At 41.9% G+C, this 6,983-nt stretch overlaps 1 non-coding gene across 1 annotated transcript; it reads right to left on the bottom strand.

The window, feature by feature from the left end:
- Positions 1-5,097: 5,097 nt before the first annotated feature.
- Positions 5,098-5,179, bottom strand: trnas-uga (transfer RNA serine (anticodon UGA)). The gene has a single exon. It is a non-coding gene; the product is annotated as a tRNA-Ser (tRNA).
- Positions 5,180-6,983: the final 1,804 nt, after the last annotated feature.

The following is a 6,983-nucleotide window of genomic DNA, read 5'->3' as shown; positions in this document are numbered from 1 at the left end:
CTATATTTGTCTCTGTATCCTCCTGGGTCTTTTTCACATTCTCCGACTCTCTATCTGTCCCTATCCCTCATTTCCCATTTCTGCTCTTGAAAAGCCTGACATTCAGAGACAGTTTGAGATTCGAAATGCTGAGAGGCTTTCTGACGCCTGGCTGGAGTCGGTCGAAGGAGTCTCACATTCTCTGGATAATGCGTCTGTCTCTTCGACCTGAGGCAAGGAGACATTTCTTCCTCAAAATCTAAAGACCCTTTCGAAGTTAAAGTTGAATTCCTTATCCAACAGAAAAAGAAAGTAATTACATGATAGCTGAAGAAGAACAACGATGCATTTACTGTTGGTGTACAACGAATGAATGGTGACAGCAGAGAATGAGGGTGATCATGTCGTGGTGTCAGTGCCATTACCACAACATTTCCCGGGAATGCTGCAGTGTCTCCTGCCTCACCACTTAATTACCACAAAACTGGGAATGAAGGAATGAGAATAAGAGGATGAGAAGCAGAAGTGCTTGTGGAACTGCGGGACGAATCTCCAGGTTAAAATAGTAGTTAAAAAGAGCATCCTACACTACTGGATTTAAACCAGGAAAATGAAGCCGGAACGCGAAATCAGAATGTACAGCAATTCAAACAGGACACTGAGTTTCTCGATCAGCAACACAATACTTGCGAGAAATAACGAGCTTTCAATACAATGAGCAGGCACCAGTGTGATGGGAGCTGCTTTCACAGCTAAGCCATGGCGCCACGTTAAGAGCCAGATTTCTCGTCCATATGTGCAATGCCTGAACCACTTGATCACAGGAATTCGAAAACGCGTTTTCTGTATTAATGTTGCTCAGTATGAATGGCAATCGAACTCTGCTTTTGCAAAAACAGGCATTTCAATGCTGAGCATGCCCCACTAAAAAGGCACAGAAAAAGACAGTATCCTCTTGCATTGGCATCCAACAGATATTTTCGTCTGTTTAAACTGACAGAATAAAGAGGATGTGCTCATCTTCTCTCACGTCCCATTAACCACGCAGGGATTTTCAAACCAAGATGAACAGGCTCATTGTTGTGAATTGACAGCAGTGGTGTGTGAGTCATTGCGAACAGTGAGCAATAAATGCTGAACCAATAGCATTGACACTGAGCCTTGCACCATCAGCTCCACACTCACATCTTGCGTTATGTCTCCTAGGCATCAGTGCACCTGACTCTAATTATTCTACCTTGCACCTCTCCTCAATTTATTCCCGACCGCTTGCAGTGTCGAATTAGAACATGAAATTATTACAAATGCATTTCTAGGACACAGTTGTCATTCAATGAGATAAGATTCACTGCCCATCTTTAATTATCTCAAAGATGTAGGGGACTAGTTACTTTTGTTAACTCATCAAATCCTTAGTATGGAGATACTGACAAGAAACCGCTAGAGATGGAGTTCCTGGATTGCGGAAAGCAGACCGACCCCAAACTGCTAACATAACTCACCCAGGGAAGAGCAGATGGACCCCACTCTGTCAATGTAACTCAACCAGGGGACAGAAGTCTGACATCACACGATCAATGTAACTCAACGAGGAAATTATGGCCTGACCGCACTCTGTTAATATAACTCACCCAGGGAAGAGTAAACTGACGCCACTCTGTCAATGTTAGTCATCCAGGGAAGAGCAGACTGATCCAACACTTTATATGTAAATCACCCAGCAAATGGCAGACTGACACCACTCAGAGAAGAGCAGGCTGTACCCATCCTGTCTCTGTCTCTCATCCAGGAAAGAGCAGGCTGATCTGATTCTGTCAATGAAACACAAGCAGGGAGACGAGCCTGACCCCACTCTGTCAAAGTAACTCACTCAGAGAAGAGAAGACTTATTCCATTGGGTCTATGTGAATCATCCAGCGAAGACAGTAATGAAACCATACTTGCTGTTAAACACAGACAGAGAAGAGCAGACTCTCACGATTCTGAGAAAGTAATGTGCCCGTGGAGGAGCAGACTGACACCACTCTCTTAACGTAGCTCACCCAGGGAAGAACAAACTGAGTGCACTCTGTGATATCACTCACTCAGAAAGAGGAGACTGACCCCATTCTGTTAATATGACTCTCCCAGGGAAGAGCAGATGAAGCCCAATCTGTCAATGTGACTCAACCAGGGAAGAGCACTCTGACCTCACGCGATCACTTTAACACACCTACGAAATTGCAGACTGACGCCACTCTGTCAATGCAAATCACTCAGGGAAGAGCAGACTGATCCCACACTGTCCAAATAACTCACTCCGTGAAAAACAGACTGACGCCACTCTGACAATGTATCTCGCACAGGAAAGAGTAGACTGATGCCATTCTGTCAATGTAACTCACTGAGGGAAGAGCAAACTGACGCCACTCAGTCAGTGTTACTCACCGAGGGAAGGGCAGAATGACCCCACACTCTCAGTGTAACTCAGCAGACTGATCCCACACGGTCAATATAAGTAATTCACTGAAGAGCAGTCTGACCACACTCTATAAATGTAATTCACTCAGGGAAGAGCAGACTGATCCCATTCTGTCTATGGCACTCACCCAATGAATGAACACTAATCCCACTCTTCCAATGTAACTCGCCAGAGAAGAGCAGACAGAAGCCAGACTGTCAACATAAATTATCGAGGGAAGAAAATACTGACGCCGCTATTTTTGTTTCACTCAGGCAGGGAATAGTAGACTGTCACCACTCTGTGAAAGAAATTCGCCCAGGGAAGGGAAGACTGACCCTACTATATCTGCGTGACTGACACAGGTAAGAGCAACTAATCCAACTCTGACAATGGCTCTCCCTCAGGGAAGAATACCCTGACCCCTCTCTGTCCATGTAGCTCACCCAGGAAACTGCAGACTATCCCCACTCTGTCTATTTACCTTCACAAAAATCCTCTGAAGTACGTCCTATCCAGACACTCTCCACATCACTGTCTTTGTAACCGTGTGCGTTCAATGGCGAATCCAAATAACCTGCAAATGTTCAGAATGTGGTAGCAAACCAGAGCTACCACACAGAAATTGGGCGAATGTGCAAACTTCCATCAGGCAGTCACCTAAGCCTGGAATGGAAACCAAACCTGACAGCAGTCGTGATTATAAAATGGCAGAACAGAAACCCAGCAGAAAGAATTGCATCCCTGTGTGTTGCAACGATTCGGAGTGTTAATGAAGCCCCCCTCACTGAAGTTAATTTCCATTTTCAACACTGCCAACCTTCTTCAAAGCAAAGCACGCACTTGCTATTTTCAGACTTCTGATATCCCGCTTTCATCCCGCTTTTTACCTAATCATATTTCTGACTTTACAATCTCCGTCATACCAGGTTGGCAACTGCAGAATGAGCTTTGTTCCGTTCTCCACTGATGTTGAGAGTCGTAATACAGCATATTCGAGTCGGACTTGATGCGCTTGCGGGTGGTGTATTCGTGGCATTATGGCTTCTTTTTTTCGTTTTCGGTCTACTATTTCGAGTTCATTGCGCAGACTTCTGAAGAAGACTTCTTGGAGTCGAAATGGTAACTGTGTTTTCTCTCGAAAGACAGACGTAGCTTTATTTTTGTTCTCTTATAAATTGATCTTCTTCTGATCTTTGCAAGTGAAATAGGGTGCATTACTATTGCCCGTTTTTAGTTTCAAAATCGAGAGAAACATGAAGGAGACAATATCAAAGAACACAAAGTTCTGAGTTGTTAAGATAATTTTTGCAGCAATGGTGGACATGAAGGTCAAATTAAGATAACGGTTCAAGAAAATTTAGTCTGAAAGTGGTATTTGACTTTAGTTCCAAATATATGTTTCCGTTCTCCCAGTACATCTTTTTGACTCCCAGGAAACATTGATTGTTTTCTGTATTCACTTTGTTTAACGATATCTGTTGTCTGGTCGACCAGGGACAACTTGAATTTGCGTCTGCATTGAATAAGATTTCGCTCTTTCTTTCGAGAAGCAAACCTATGCATTATGTACCACTTATCATGCTGATGGCTAAGAAGTTCAAAATGAATTACGGTTTATGGATCATGAGCAAGAATGAAGTGATCCACTTGTGAACAGATGTCACCACGCCCTATTCCTACATCGGGCCTGAACGGTCCATTGGCAGAGTCTGCAGACAGGAAATGTCTAAGTGAACTAGTTCTTTGTTCAGTTTGATTTGATAACAATGGTAGTGCTGTTTTGGGGCAGAAATGTGTCAACATCTCTGACGTTAGAGTCAAAATTTAAGTCACATCTACTTCATGGAGTATCTTCTCAGATCGGAACATGCTGACATGAAAATATCTAGCTCTGAGAGCAAAGGTTTTTACATTAAACTGAGAGTATGTTTAACTAAGCAATTCAGATAGCCAAGATGAATAATTGGTATTTGGTTCTTCATGTTGAGCTCTCCACACCAACTGCTCCAACGAAGGTCGTGGATAAGATCCCCATCAATTATTTTGGTCAATTTTAGCCTCAACAACAACAATGCTACACCACAAGCAGAGGGCTAAGTCTGATTTTCATCGTTAATTTCAAATTCAGTTCTTAATGCACAGTTTCTTACGAATGTGGTCAGCAGAAGACCGTTAACATTCCATTTCTAATATTTCCAGAAAATTCTACTCCGCTGATATCGCCTTGCCTTATCACACCTCAAGCCAGGAACCTGGATCAGTCGAGTTCCTTTCCACACATGGAGTTGCTTTTTCTAATTCATTGACTGCTGATATAATAGATTATTGGCCTAGAGAGTCAGTTGTAAATTAGGTTGAACTTTCTCAGCTTGACTTTCAACTGATCCTTAAAAAAACTCATCACCTGCGGGAAAATGTATTGCATTGCTTCTTGTTTTGCTTAATTCCACCCCCCCGAACATCCAAATTTCACGATAGTTCGACAAATGTTTTGAAACTGATTCGTGTTGGAAGTTGATTACTTTTTGTGTCTCGACATATAATTTATTCAATTAGACATCTTGAAATTACTTCGGATTCTTCACAGTTGAAAATTTACTTTCGATTGAATGCAAAGCTCAAGCTCCGCGAAATCCAAATTCTGCAAAGGAATTAATGACTTTTAAAAGATTCAACGCTGTGAGCAGGATTCGAACCTGCGCAGGGAGACCCCATTGGATTTCAAATCCAACGCCTTAACCTCTCGGCCATCACAGCTACAGAAAAGTGGCTCATTTTCATAGTAAAAGAACTTAATTCATGAAATATGTACTTTGTTTGAAGAACAAATTGTCAAGACCCAAAGATTTCGCCAAATCCTTTGCAGAGACCCAGACGAACGTTACCTTAGCAGATTGACAGGCTTTCACTGCAAACTAGTTCCTGACACAGCTGAAGTTGTGGGAATGATTCTTCGTTGAATTATAGAGTCACGGATGTACACCACACGAAGAGAGGATCATTGTCTCACTGTGTCCGATCGATTTTGACTCAATTGCTCATCATCTGGTACTAAAGTTGTGTTTTAATATTCATCGAAATATGGTATTAGAAATGTTGATGCTATGTCCATAAACACTAGCTAGATTCGTTAAAAAAAAATCGGAATTAGAAAGAATGCAGAACCAATTTACAGGAATGGATCCAGCAACTAATCCGTAAGTTCTGACATCAGGTAATGAACTTGTGAGCACAAGAGAGGAAGATTGACCCAACATTTGCAACTTGAAATCGTCTTGACGGAATTATTTGCAAAGTTTTTGCGGTTATTCTAGAGTCAACAAGTCCTTGAACAATACAACATGGAAAGTGGCCCTTCTTTCCAACTTGACCATTGAGGACAGTTATCCTAAATTAGTAGATCCTATTTGCCAACTTTTGGCCTCTATCCCTCTGAACCTTGTTACTCATATATCCATCCAGATGCCATTAAATGTTACAGTTGTACCAGTCTCCAACAATTTCTCTGTCAGCTCATTCTGGACACGACTGAAAATGTTGCCCCTGACGACCCTTTTAAATCCTTACCCACTAATTTTAAACCGATGTTTTCTAAGTTTTGACTTCCTCACCAGCAGGAAAACACGAGTCAACCTATCCATGTCCCTCATGATTTGATAAATAGCAACGATTTGACTTTATCATACTTGTCAGGAGGGAAATGTGTGGAGTTTATTTGTCGAAGATTTGAAGAAGAAAGTCTGATGTACTGATTTTTAGAATTGCATCTTGGAGAAATTTTTAATAAGTCATTGAAGTCTAGTAGCAGTTGTAGAAGTCTGTTGTGAAAGCTGCAGAAGGATTTCAGGGCACGAGAACGAAGCATTATTTCCAATGTATTGTGGCTCAGTTCGACCGCACGTGGACTACAGTATGAGGAATTATAATCCTCAATTTAGGAAAGATACTAATGCCATATGAGGAATACCACGAATGGTGATTAGCCTTGATATCATGGATGAACGTTAGTCCTGTGAATTGAAATTGGGCAAATCTGGTCTTTTTTTAACAGTTTCAACAAAAGAGAGGTAATCTCATTGAGAGTTGCAAAATATTTGAAGAGATAAACAGGGTGGTGCAATTAAATCTTTTTCCCTCATTGGTGAATCTCGACGCAGGAGTGGACAATTTTAAAATGAAGCATTGTCATTTATGACCAGGATGAGAACTATTAATTTTTATCTTAACCTTGACAAGTTTCGCTATTCACCACTACAGTGAGCCTTGGATATTTGGTCTTTGAATGCATCACTATCAGCCTGACCCGCCGACAATAACTGCATCACTATGGACCTGATCCCTCACACTTACCACCTTAATTTCAGCGTGAACCCCTCAAACTTACTGCATCACTATCCATCTGGCGCCCTCACATTTACTGTGCCACTTTCACTTCGGGACCCTCATTTTGACTGTGTCACTATCAGCCTGACTGCCAAACACTTACTTTGTCACGATCAGTCACGTCCTTACACTTCCTATGTTACTATTATCCTGACTCCTTACACTTACTGTGTCACTA

This window comes from Chiloscyllium punctatum, chromosome 50 (assembly GCF_047496795.1).
Source record: "Chiloscyllium punctatum isolate Juve2018m chromosome 50, sChiPun1.3, whole genome shotgun sequence".
NCBI lineage: Eukaryota > Metazoa > Chordata > Chondrichthyes > Orectolobiformes > Hemiscylliidae > Chiloscyllium > Chiloscyllium punctatum.
This window is presented reverse-complemented; position numbering and strand designations above follow the sequence as displayed.